This window comes from Heterocephalus glaber, unplaced genomic scaffold (genome assembly GCF_053883595.1).
Source record: "Heterocephalus glaber isolate CG9 unplaced genomic scaffold, H.glaber_assembly_v1.0 deba00001454, whole genome shotgun sequence".
In the NCBI taxonomy this organism is placed as follows: domain Eukaryota; kingdom Metazoa; phylum Chordata; class Mammalia; order Rodentia; family Bathyergidae; genus Heterocephalus; species Heterocephalus glaber.
The window spans coordinates 5,163,528-5,176,045 of NW_028258303.1; the positions used below are offsets into that span (position 1 = coordinate 5,163,528).

Below are 12,518 nucleotides of genomic sequence, written 5' to 3' on the forward strand. Positions count from 1 at the left end.
TGCTCTCATATCTCTCTCACTATTCCTAAATCTAAATTCAACATTTCTAAGTAGCTGGGCAACATCCCAGTGATCTGATGGACAGTTTGTATAGTCATCCCTACATGAATTCCTTTATATATAGTTTTTTCTCCCCCAAAAGAAGGTGGGGCAAGGGCCGGGAGTGTAGCTCAGTGGCACCGTGCCTGCCTGGCAAGTGCAAGGTCCTGAGTTCGATCCCCGGTACGCACCCCCCCCCCCCCACCCAAAGTTGAGGCTGTAAATCTTGGAATTTTCCTTAGTTTAGTCTGACCATTTCCCCATATGTGTGCTGTGTGCCCATTTCACTGGCTGGAGACTGAACTGGTGGGACACGAGATGATCGAGGGGTTCTTGGTTTCAAACAAGTGGCAAAAGCTCCTTCCAGCACGTGCTGCCCCTAGCTGAGCACTCTTGCTGGAGCCTCTGACCCTAGCGTTCCTTTTCCTCTCCCCGCCCCACCCTCACAGTAGCCCCAGTGGACTCAGGCGGGGGAGCCAGGGGAAGGGCCATACCACCGTTCGGCTGCAGGGGGGACATCCTGCAGCTCACACCTCGGCCCCCCGGGCTGAGGTATCACCTCACCCGGCTGCGTGAGTGGAAAAGTGGCTTCGACCCGAGCCCCACGGGCCCCACCCGTTTGGGCAGAGAAGGCCATGGCCATGGCCAAGACCAAGGAGCGGAACCTGGACAACTTCTTTGCCAAGAGGGACAAGAAGAAGAAGAAGAAGAAGAAGGAGCCGAGCAGCGGCGCCGCCAACACCGTGGGCTGGCGACAGCGCTGGCACGGGGACCAGGCCTGGCCACGGTGGGGCCGCAAGCGCGGGGACCGCCGGCCTCAAGGCAGCCACGAAGGCCGTGTCGAAGAATGAAGATGAGTGGAAAGAATTTGAGCAAAAAGAGGTTAATTACAGCAGACTCAGAATGCTAGCCATGCAAGTAAGTGAAAAGGAAGAAGTTGATCATGAAGAAAAGAGAAGATCCAGGAGATAACTGGGAAGAAGGTGGTGGTGGTGGCGATATAGAGAAATCTTCAGCTCCTTAGAACAAAACAGCTCAGGTACAAGCGCCTCCTGTCCAGTAATTGTTACAGAAACCCGGGAACCGGCAATGACTAGTGATGTGTATAGGTCTCCTTGGGCCAGGCTAACCACAGCAAGAAAAATGCCACAAGGACGACCTGCAATATACAGTGATACACAGTTACCATCCTTGCAGTCCTCTGCCAAGCATGTAGAAAGCTGTAAGGATAAAGAAATGGAGAAGAGCTTTGAAGTAGTAAGACACAAAAAGAGAGGTAGGGATGAGGTTTCAAAAGACCAGGCCCTTGAACTTCAGCTAGACAACCAGTATGCTGTGCTTGAAAACCAGAAATGCAGCCACATGCAGTACAATTAAGGAGTAGTCTTTGCTAACCCTTCTGAGGTGACTAGACCACAGCTAACCACCATGAACAGCCATTTATCATCTGATCTCTGTTGGATCTACAGCAACTGATGCAGACCATGCAAGTGACCAGCCTATTGCACTAGGGAAGTTTAAAGTGTCCCAACTGCTCTTTATGTATATTGGATTTAGGGGAATTTTCACTGTTACATGTGTGAACTAGATTCAACACTTTTTTCCTAATCACTTTGCAAATACAAAAAACCCAAAACCTTCAGTCAGTGGTCATTTGGAAAACTTTTTATGTTCCGATACTGAGCCTTTGTAAGAGTTGACTACCTCAGATTTGCTGCATTCCTTGTGGACTTCATGTGGATCACATCTTCTGGATAAAAAGGTTACAGCTATTAAAAGTGTGGATGTGAACCTTGAAACCAGCCCTACTGGATTCCTGTCAGAAATCCTGCAGAAAGTCAGCCATCTGGGTTCTGATCTGCTGTAAAAGATGAAGATTTAAGTTACCTTAATGAACCTGTCCTGTGCCCTACCCTAAGGAGTACTCTGTAGCAAGCTGTGACTGTATTAGATTTTTGGAACATGCCACTTTCAAAAGAACTGATGTGTTCAGATCATCTGAGTAGGGCTATGATTTATGATTTCAATGTTTAGTTATAGTCTGAGGTAACTACAGATTAAACTCTATCAAACATGGGTCCACCAAGTGGGAAACGAGGTGTGAGCTGGGGGAATAACTAGTTTCCTTTAGTAGTTTTTTTTTGTATTTGGATAGTGCATTTTCTGTGTTCCACATTAAGGCCTTTTTTGCTTTGACTTGGAATAAGTTCTTTGACAGAGCATATTGCTTGGTTAAGTAACATGAAATATGCATTCAAATTGTGATGTCTCATGAATTTGCCAATTCCTAGAGTGGAACCAAATAGCCTTTGATGTAAAGGGCAGTGGATGCTGGAGGCTCTACTTCAGGTACTGCTATAGCCTCCTGTAACCAGGACTAAATTGTATAGTAAACTGCTGTGGAAAGAGTATGGTTCCTGCTCAGGCTAAGGCAGTGGTGGTGAACCTATAGCATGTGTACCACAGCAGGCTATTTATCATTGAAAGCTCTAAAAGTTTTGCCATCACTAGGCTAAGGGATTCACTGACATGTCCTGTAGATTCAAAGCCACACAAGCTAAACCTCACCTAGCACCTACTTCAGTTTCATGGATCTTGCATGATCTTTGAGAATTCCATATATGCTTGTGCCCAGATTTTTAAGGTATTGGCCATTCTGTAGATGCAGCGATTGTCCCAACTAGCTGTTACCAACCCTTGGTGTCTTCATAGTGTTCATTTGGAAAGGCAGGCTAAAGATATGGATGTAGCACTTCTGCTTTTAATAACTGCAGATTACAGACTATCCAGTAGTATATAGTAATTCTTACAAGGGACTTGAGGATGGTTCTCTGGATTACTGAACTTTTTTCCATCTAATGAGATAGTCTAGCAGTTTTTCCCTAGTCTGGTATGTTTGGTTCAGTAGAAGTATTTCATAGTGGTATTGACCACTTGATGTAGAGTCTGGGTTTCTCTATAATAAATCCCTTTGCCAAACACAGGAGTTGCAGACATGCTACTGGCAAGAGTAAAGCAAGTGGGTGAGTAAAACTATCCTGGTGTTGGGCGCATTTTCTTATAAGATTTCAGTCTTAATGAACATGCTGGTGTAGTAATCAGACTCCTAGGAGGGCCACACACAGTGCCTCCTCACAGCCCCTGCTCACCACTGTGGGCAGTAATATTGACATTATTTGAGGTGGCCAGCATAGTGCCTGCCTTCTGGTGTATTTGGGTGAGTAGCTGAGCCAGCCAGGGGAGTTTGGATGATTAAGTGAAAAATAAGAGATTCTTGGTTAAGCTGAAGACTTCATTTGGGAACCAAAAACAAGTAATCTCTTGGACCTTGAGTCACGTATTTTCCTTGAAAAGTATGGATTGTCCCACAAAATTTTGTTGGGGGTTATATTATTGAGAGGTGGAGTGAGTTGAATATGAGGTTTTATTTAATGGTACACTGTACTGGAAATCTGAAGACCTATAGCAGATTTAAATTCCAGCTCTTGTTATAATTTTTCAAGATTGTGAAATTACAAAAATGCTCATGAATCAAGTTTTAATATACTGTATGATGGATGAGGCAGTCCATTGTACCATTTCTTTCTTTGGATTCTCAGGCATGGTTTGGCAGTGCAAGAACTCTGTAACATTAACAAATTCAATAAAAAGTAAATAATATGGGAAAAAAAGAGGCAAAAGCTGGCTCCTGGCACCTGGACATGGAGAAGCAGGGGTCAGAGACATGGACCTGCTAGGAATTGCATCATGGCTTTCCCTGCACCCCGAGAGGGTCTGGATAGGCAGCCAGCCAGTCAGATACAAACTCCTTCCCCTGTAGTCGACAGCAGTGGACGGACTTGGGTTAGAATTGGGCAATCTAGACTCTTATGGTTTGTGTTTGACATTTATGTGAGATGCATTTCCATATAGAGCTTTGTTTTAAAGCATGAGCCCAACTTTTGATTATATCAAATTTTCTATTAATATCTTTCAGAAACTTCCTTAGTGGAGAATATGCTATTTTAACTTATCATTTTAAATAATTGTCATATGTTTTTAATCATTTAATTACAGCAATTGTTATATTAGTGTATTGTATTCTTAGTGTTTATTAACTGTATTATGAGTTCAAAGATATTAACAATGCTAATATATTAAGTGTTTAGCTTTGTGTTAAGTATTTTATATGTATCACCCATCTCCAAATGTACATCTGTCTCTCTGTTTTTAAAAGTGGGCTTTGAAATTCAGAGGGCTTCTGTAAATTCACCCAAAGACACACAGAAACTAATTATAAGAATTAAATTTAAGATGAAAATGTTTCTTTCTCAGTTACTTGATCATTGTAAAATTGTACACATCCCACTATCAGTGCTGAAAATCACTGTTTATAAATAGTGGAAAGGAGATGTAGAAATCACAGGAGACTCATAAAATTATAATGACCTACATTTAGCCAATGCTGTAGAGCTATGATGGGGACCTTGCAGAAAGGGAAGAGTTTGCCTTCTTTCTGCACAGAAGAGTGGAGGAACATGGTCACCTCTGCCCCACACCAATAGGTCCTGGGAGGGGGTGTGTTTATATGGTTCAAGCAACTGCTGTGTCCAGCAGTGTGGTGCAGTAGGAGAACAGAGAGGAAGGGATGGCGAGTGGGCATGGCATTCACACTCCTCATGTGGATCCTGCCCTCACAGGTACAGTGGAACCCTGACTTATGAACTCAATGTGTTTGTGAGGGCTGGGTGTAACTCAAGTTGGTTGTAAGTCAAGACTATTTCTCCCCTAAGAAATAATGGAAATACCCATAATGCATTCCAAACCTCTCAAAGCACCCCTTAACTAAACTTTTCGTAATAAAAAAGTGTTGTATAATGTGCATATTTACCAGAAACACCAATAATTTTCCTAGTGTATGCACCAAAAAGTTATAAAATGTGCCTAGTTTACCAGAAACAATAATTTCATACTGTTCTCACCATTCAAGTTGGCATCTTTGGCTTGCAGGAAGGGAGGATGAAATGGAAGGTGGTTATTGTTTGGAAGGAGGGTCACTTTCCACAAGAATATCAGGAATCTGGCTCTCTGGTGTCCTTTCTCTCCTTGGGAGAGTCTGTAGTCCACTAAGACTGGCTTCTGGCTCACTAGGTCTCAACCTTTTCAGAACTAAAAAGTGATCTAAGTTTGTCTATTTCTGTCTTTTCTTTAAAACTGTTCTGTAGTGCGACATGACATTGTCATTAAGCAAATGAATGGAATACTTGTCTTTTTCTCTGAGTAGGTCTTTTTTACAAATGTTTTTAACTCTGTCCATTTCTTCAGGATTTCCTTTATTCAGAAGAAGAACTTGGTGCACTGATTGTTGATACTCCCCCTCCTCCTCAGAAAGCTTCTCAGCTGCCTTTCTCTATTGCTCAGCCAGAAGTTGCTGAAGTTCCTCTGTAAACAGTTCCTCTGAAAAGGTCTAAAAGAGCAGGGGAATTGGGAGGGGTAGAGGAAGGGAAAAAAGGGAAAGGAAAAAATATGAGAAGAGGAAAAAAATGGAAACAAGGTCTTTGCAAATAGGGAAGGGAGGGCAAGGGAAGGGGAAAAAAATAAGAACCAAGAGACTCATGTAATGGTACAAGATCCCAATGATGAATGTAACTATTTTATACCTAAAATGTACCAATTAAGTTAATGGGGAGAAAAAAGAAAAATAAAAAATAAAATAAACAATTCCTCTGAGTGTTTCGCCACCAGTTCCTCAACATCACTACTGTCTACCAGCAAGCCTATGGACTCTGCTGCAGTGAGAGTGTCATCAACCACAGGGTCAATTTAAGGATCAGGCTCCTCTACACAGCCTTCCAAGTCTCTTTCCTATATAATTTTAGGCCATACTTTCTTCCTCAGTTTCCTTAGAGACATATTAGCTCATGATTTCTCAATTAACCCCACACAAGAAAGGAAGTTGTAATGTTCATTCCAAAATTCTTTAAGGGTTAAATCTGTATCTGAGACTACCTGGAAGCACTTCAGGAACAGTTCCTTGGTGTGTAGCTTCTTAACGTTAGCTCTATCCTGCTGGTCCATAGGCTGCAGTACGGGAGTTGTATTATGTGGGAGGAACTCGACTGAGAGCCATGGGAATTCTTCAGCCAATTCTTCTTCCAAATCTCATAGGTGAGCAGGAGCATTGTCTATGATGAGTAGAGCCTTGGTAAACCTTTATCCTCTAGATATTTCTTAACAGTAGGGCAAAAAGCCTCCCTGACCCACTCAAGAAAAAGTATTCTTGTTATCTTGCATTAGATCTCCACATGAATCCTAGCCTATTCTTTGTGACTTTATGTTTTCCGAACACTCTAGGGGTCTCAGAGTGATAAACCAAGAGAGACTTTATCTTTTTTTCCCCTTAAATTCTTTTATTGGTACATTTTAGGTAAACAATACATTTACATTTATCATTGGGTGCTTGTACCTGAACATGGTGTATCTTGGTTCTTATTTTTTCCCCATTACCTGTGTGCCCTTCACCCCCTCCACCCTTCACTATTTACATAGACTTTGTTTCTATTTTTTTTCTTTTCTCATAATCTTTCCTTTCCTTCCTTTCTTTTCCCCTTCCCCTCCCACCACCCCTAAATGTTTGGACCTTTTCTTCCAATTTCAAATGATCAAATATTTTAATCATTTAAATTCTTATTTACACTTTCAGTTTCTCACACTAGAGAAACTACTTGGTATTTACACATGTGTGTCCTACTTATTTCACTTGTGAGTATGGCCTCAATATGCATCCATTTAGCTATAAATGTCTCTAGTTTCTCATTCTTTATGGCTGAGTACAATATTAAACAGGAGTGGTGATAATGGGCATCCTAGTCTTGTTCCTGATTTTAGTGTGAAAGTTTTCCATTTTTGACCATTTAGCATGATGTTGGCTGTTGGTTTTTCATAGATAGCCTTAATCAGATTGAGATAAAGACCTTCTATTCCAATTTTCTGGAGGGTTTTTTTTTTATCATGAATAGGTGTTAGATTTTGTTGAATGCCTTTTCTGCATCTATTGAGATGATCATATGGTTTTTGTCCTTGACTCTGTTAATATAGTGTATGACATTTATTGATCTACAAATGTTGAACCACCCTTGCATCCCTGGGATAAATCCAACGTGGTCAGGGTGCATGATCTTCTTGATGACCCTCTGTATTCTGTTTGCCAGTATCTTGTTGAGGATTTTTGCATCTACGTTCATTAGGGAGATTGGCCTGTAGATCTCTTTTTGGTGGGGACTTTCCCTGGTTTTGGAATCAAAGTAACACTTGTTTCCAGGAATGAATTTGGAAGTCTTGCTTCCTTTTCAATTTCCTTGATGAGTATAAAGAGTAATGGTGATAGTTCTTCTCTAAATGTCTTGTAGAATTCAGTAGTGAAGCCATCAGGACCTGGGCTTTTCTTTGTTGGTAAATTTTTTATTACATTTTGAGTTTCACTCATTGTAATTGGGGTGTTAGAATTTATAGAAATATCTTCTTCATTTAACTTTGGCAATTCATATGTACTAGGAATCTGTTCATTTCTTCTGTGTTTTCCATTTTATTAGAGTACAGGTTCTTGAAGTAGGTATTGATGATGCTCTGGATTTCTGCTGGGTCTGTTATGATGTCACCTTTTTCATTCTTAATTGCATGGATTTGAGCCTTTTCTTTCCTTTTTTTGATGAGATTGGCTAAAGGTTTATCAATTTTATTTATTCTTTTGAAAAACCAACTCTTTGATTCATTAACTTTTTGTATCATTCTCTTAGTCTCCATTGCATTGATTTCTGCTTTGATCCTTAAAATCTCCTCTCTTATATGAGCTTTGGGTTTGTTGTGCTTTTCTTTTTCTAGGAGCTTGAGGTTCTGCATTAGGTTATTTAACTGAGTTCCCTCTTTTTTCCTAATATGGGCATTCACTGCTATGAATTTCCCACATAGAACTGCTTTCATTGTGTCCCATAGATTCCTGTATGTTGTACTGGCATTATCATTTACTTGTAGAAACTGTCTAATTTCTTCTTTAATTTCCTCTGTAAGCCATTGGTTGTTCAGGAGGGTGTTATTCAATTTCCATGTGTTTGTGGGAGTTTTGCAGTTTCTTATATTATTGATCTCCAATTTTATTGCACTGTGGTCTGATAATATACAGGGGATAACTTCAATTCTTTTACATTTACTTAGACATGTCTTATGAGCTAGCATGTGGTCTGTTTTGGAGAATGACCCATGTGCAGCTGAAAAGAAAGTGTATTCTGATTTTGTGGGGTGGAACACTCTGTAAACATCTACTAAGTCCATTTGTTCAATAGCTTGGTTCAGTTCTAGAATTTCATTGTTAATTTTTTTGTCTAGATGATCTGTCTATTTGTCATAGTGGGGTATTGAGGTCCCCACTACAATTGTGTTAGTCCTTATTTGGTTTTTCATGTCCATTAATATTTGTTTTGTATAGTTGGGGGCATTCATATTTGGTGCATATATTTAGGATTGTCATCTCTTCCTCTGGACTGTTCCCTTCACAAGGATGTAGTGACCATCTTTGTCTCTCTTAATTAGTTTTGGTTTGAAATCTACTTTGTCTGAAAATAAGATTGCTACCCCTGCTTTCTTCTGGGTTCCTGTGGCATGGAGAACTGTTTTCCATCATTTTACTTTCAGTCTATGAATTTCCTTTTGAGTTAGGTGTGTTTCTTATATACAGCATATTGCTGGATTTTTCTTCTTAATCCATTCTGTCAGTCTATTTCTTTTGATTGGTGAATTGAGGCCACCAACATTGATAGTTATAATTGATAGCTATTGACTCATCCTTGAGATGATGTTTTGCTGTTGTTGGCTCTTTTATTTCATATTTTTTCCCTTTCCCCTTAGTATTTTACCTTGCCTTGTGGCTTCCCTCTATTGGGCCTCATGTAGTTGTGACCTTCATTGTCTTTTCCTAGGATATTGCTTAGAATTGTTTGGAATGCTGCTTTGGTGTTCATGAAATTTCTCAGGTGTTCTTTGTCATGGAAGTATCTAATTTCCCCATTGATTTTGAAAGATAACTTTGCAGGATACAACAGTGTAGTTGGAAGTTATTTTCTTTTTTTCTTTCTTTTTTTTTTTTTTTTTTGGTACTGGGGATCAAACTTGGGTCCTTGTGCTTGAGCAGCAGGTGGCAAAACTACTGAGCTAAATCCCCAGCCCTGGAAGTTATTTTCTTTTAGGGCTTGAAATACTTCACTCCGGGCTGTCCTTGATTTGAGGATTTGTATTGAGAAGTCTGCCATGATTCTGATGGGCTTTCCTTTGTAGGTGATTTGTTTCTTTTCTCTAACTACCTGTAGGATTTTGTTCTTCTGTTGGGTTTCTGGGATCTTGGCTATTATGTGTCTAGGTGTAGATTTTTTTTGATCATGGCTGGTTGGAGTTCTATATGCCTCACTTATCTGTATGTCCAATTCTCCACCTCTGTCTGGGAAGTTTTCCATTATTACTTCTGTGAACAGTTTTTTATGTCAATTGTACTTTCTCCTGTTTTTTCATGGACTCCTATCAATTTTATGTTATTCTTCTTTGCATCGTCTAGCAGCTGCTGGATTGATTTCTCGTGGCCCCTTACTATTTTTAAGAAATCTCTGTTCTCATGGTCCTTCACCACAATCCTGTCTTCTATATCTGATATTCTATCTTCAGATTCCTTTAATCTACTCTGCATGCTTTCAATTGAGTTTTTAATCTCCTAAATGTCTGTTTGAATCTGTTTCATTTCTTTCCTTTTCTTTCTTATGTTGGGCAATCATGTTTCCATTTCTTTCTTATGCTAGGTATTCATGGCTTCCAGCATATTTCTGAGCTCATCTAATTTTTTTTAATCTGTTTCTGTTCTAGAGGCTCTAATCATGTCTTTCACTCTGCTCACCATCTCTGTAGTTATCTGGGAGATTATTTATGTTTTGAATTTTTCTAGAGCCTCATTCATCTGTTTTGTTACTTCCTGTGCTATCAGTTCAGGGTGTCCAGGTGATTGATCATCAGACTTTCCCACCTTGTTTGCCCCAGAATTTGCCTTTGGTTGGGTGGAAGTCTGAGTTTGTGCCTTACTTAAATGTCTTCTCAGTTTTGTTTTTGATTCTGTCCTTGGTTTAGTTCCTGGGTTGATACTGTGAAGTTGCTTTGTTGATGTATTTAGAACCCTTATGGAATGATTGCTTCTCAGAGGTATCTTCCAGATATGGTTAGTCTTTAGGTTTTGAGTCTCTAATGACTCTGAGGCTATCTCATTTGCATAATACCAGAAAGGAGAACTGATTAAATCAATCACAACACCTTAGCCCAAGTGATACAATCAGCAACACAGTAGCATCAAGTACCTCTCAGAAAATGACAATTTGTGGCAGTTATTAATCTATCACCATTAACTGTGTGAATTAGATCAAAATCGAGGACCAACCCAACATATGTTTATAGTGAATAAACTCTTCAATATAGCAACTTTACCCTTCGGAATGGGGAGTTAGAAGGAGTTGGGGAGGGAGGGATAGGTAGGTAGAAGGATAGGGGAAGGTTAACAGTGAGGACTGAGGACACAGGTGACAAAAGGAAAGAGAAGAAAAAAAAATAAAGAACAAATATGAATTAGGGCCAGTACAGGAACAGAAAGGTAGATGAAAAACAATGTGGGATAGCAAGGGAGCAAGTCAGAGAGAGAGAGTGAAAGAAAAGAGAAAAGAAAGAAAAAAGAGAAAAAAAAATTTTAAGAGTAGAAAAAGAAGAAAAAAAATTAAAATAAGAGCAAAAAAAATAGTGGTAATTTTGAAAATAACAAATAAAAAATAAAAGTGAAGGGACTCCTTCAGGATATGTCTCTGCTGTCACAATAGACAACATGGTCAGCAGTGTGCAGTTGTAAGTTATTGAGTCTCAGTAAGCCAGTCACAGACTCATAAGATTCAGGCAGATTTATGGCTGCAAGTCTCAAGCTGAGCTCCCTGTTCTCCTGCAGGGTTGAACTGTGCAGGGTTCTGTTGCAGATTCTAGCTGCCTTTCCCCTGAAGATAGTCCAGGTTCTGATGGGAGGTGATGATCCCTCCAACTTATCAAGCACGGTAGTCTGGTGTACCTTTATTGCAGAGATTCTCTTCACTTTTCCAGAGGGCTTCAGTTTTCTTCAGGGAGCCTGAGAGAGGCCCTCTCTCTGTTGTTCACTTCTGCAGCTCAAGACAATGGCCTTTATGTTCTCCTGTGCCTCTGTAGTGTGGAACCAGGTAGCTGCATAGCCAAGAGGCCAGAGGCAGGGGGCCCTCTGTTGTTGAAGGTGCCTGTGTGGCTCCATGGTTGGCTGGCGGGCATGCCCGGGGTGGGGTGGGGGGTGTCCTCACCAGCTCTTGGTCACAAGTGGGTATGGCTGGCTCCTGGTCACAAGTGGGCGTATCCTGCTGGACAGAGCTGGGCTCAGTCAGCCCAGGGTGCTCTGCCTGTGCAGCTCCATGGGTGGCTGATGAGCATGCCCAGGGGTCCTCACTGGCTCCTGGTCACAAGTGGGCATGGCTGGCTCCTGGTTGCAAGTGCAAGAGAGGCTTTATCTTGAGGTCACTACTCACAGTGGCACACAGCAATAAGTTTAGCCTATTCTTCATGGGTTTGTGGCCTGGAATTTTCTTCTGTTCCTGAGTAATGTATGTCCTTCTGTTTCATCATGGTTGAAAACATAATGAGAGCAAAAGCCATTTCTCTATTTCATCATTTGGAAGTGATGTGTGTAATTTTCAGCAGCCCTTTTATCAGTGCTGGCTGCTTCACCATGCCTAGTTAGGCTATAAACCTCAGTTCTTGCTTTAAAATGATGAAACTACCCCTTACTGGCATGAAGTCTTTCACCATTATCACACACTGATGGATTATCCTTTATGAAATCTGAATTTATGGGCCTAGCTCTTTCACAAATTATAGACTCAGATAGGCTATAACCTGCCATCTGCTTTTTGTTTCTCCACATTAATAATAGCCTTTCTACCTTGTCGAACACTGTTGATCATGACTTACTAATTTAAGTAACACTTTTAGCAACACTAGCTTCCTTATACAAATCTTTTCTCTGTAAGATCTTCAAGATGGTGGATGTGGAGATGCTGTACATATTAGTGAGATTGGTCACATAATCACCACTCTCATATTTCTCCACAATTTGCTTCTTCTTTTTGATTGTGATTGCTTCATTTACCTTCCATCCCTTCCTTAGCTTCTTTTCTAGGTTTTGGGGGGCCATTTTGATAGCAGTAATTGTAGCAATTATATAAAGCACTGACCGAAATCACATCCATAACACTAGACTGATGCTTTTCTTACACTTACATATGCTTTTCTGGCATTGCAAGTCTTTGTTTACAACCATACAAATGGCTGACATTCAGGTCATAACACAAGACTTTGGTCATAAGTTAAAACTAATATTCTGGTAGACCCAGAATAGCAAAAGCAATTCTAGG

General features: G+C 40.5%; 1 protein-coding gene and 1 pseudogene across 1 annotated transcript in view; both read left to right on the forward strand.

Annotated features, from left to right (window-relative positions):
- Nucleotides 1-12,518, forward strand: part of Hpgds (hematopoietic prostaglandin D synthase) — a 45,029-nt gene that overhangs the window by 5,155 nt on the left and 27,356 nt on the right. The window lies entirely within an intron of this gene.
- Nucleotides 294-3,966, forward strand: LOC101707099 (protein CDV3 pseudogene; annotated as a pseudogene).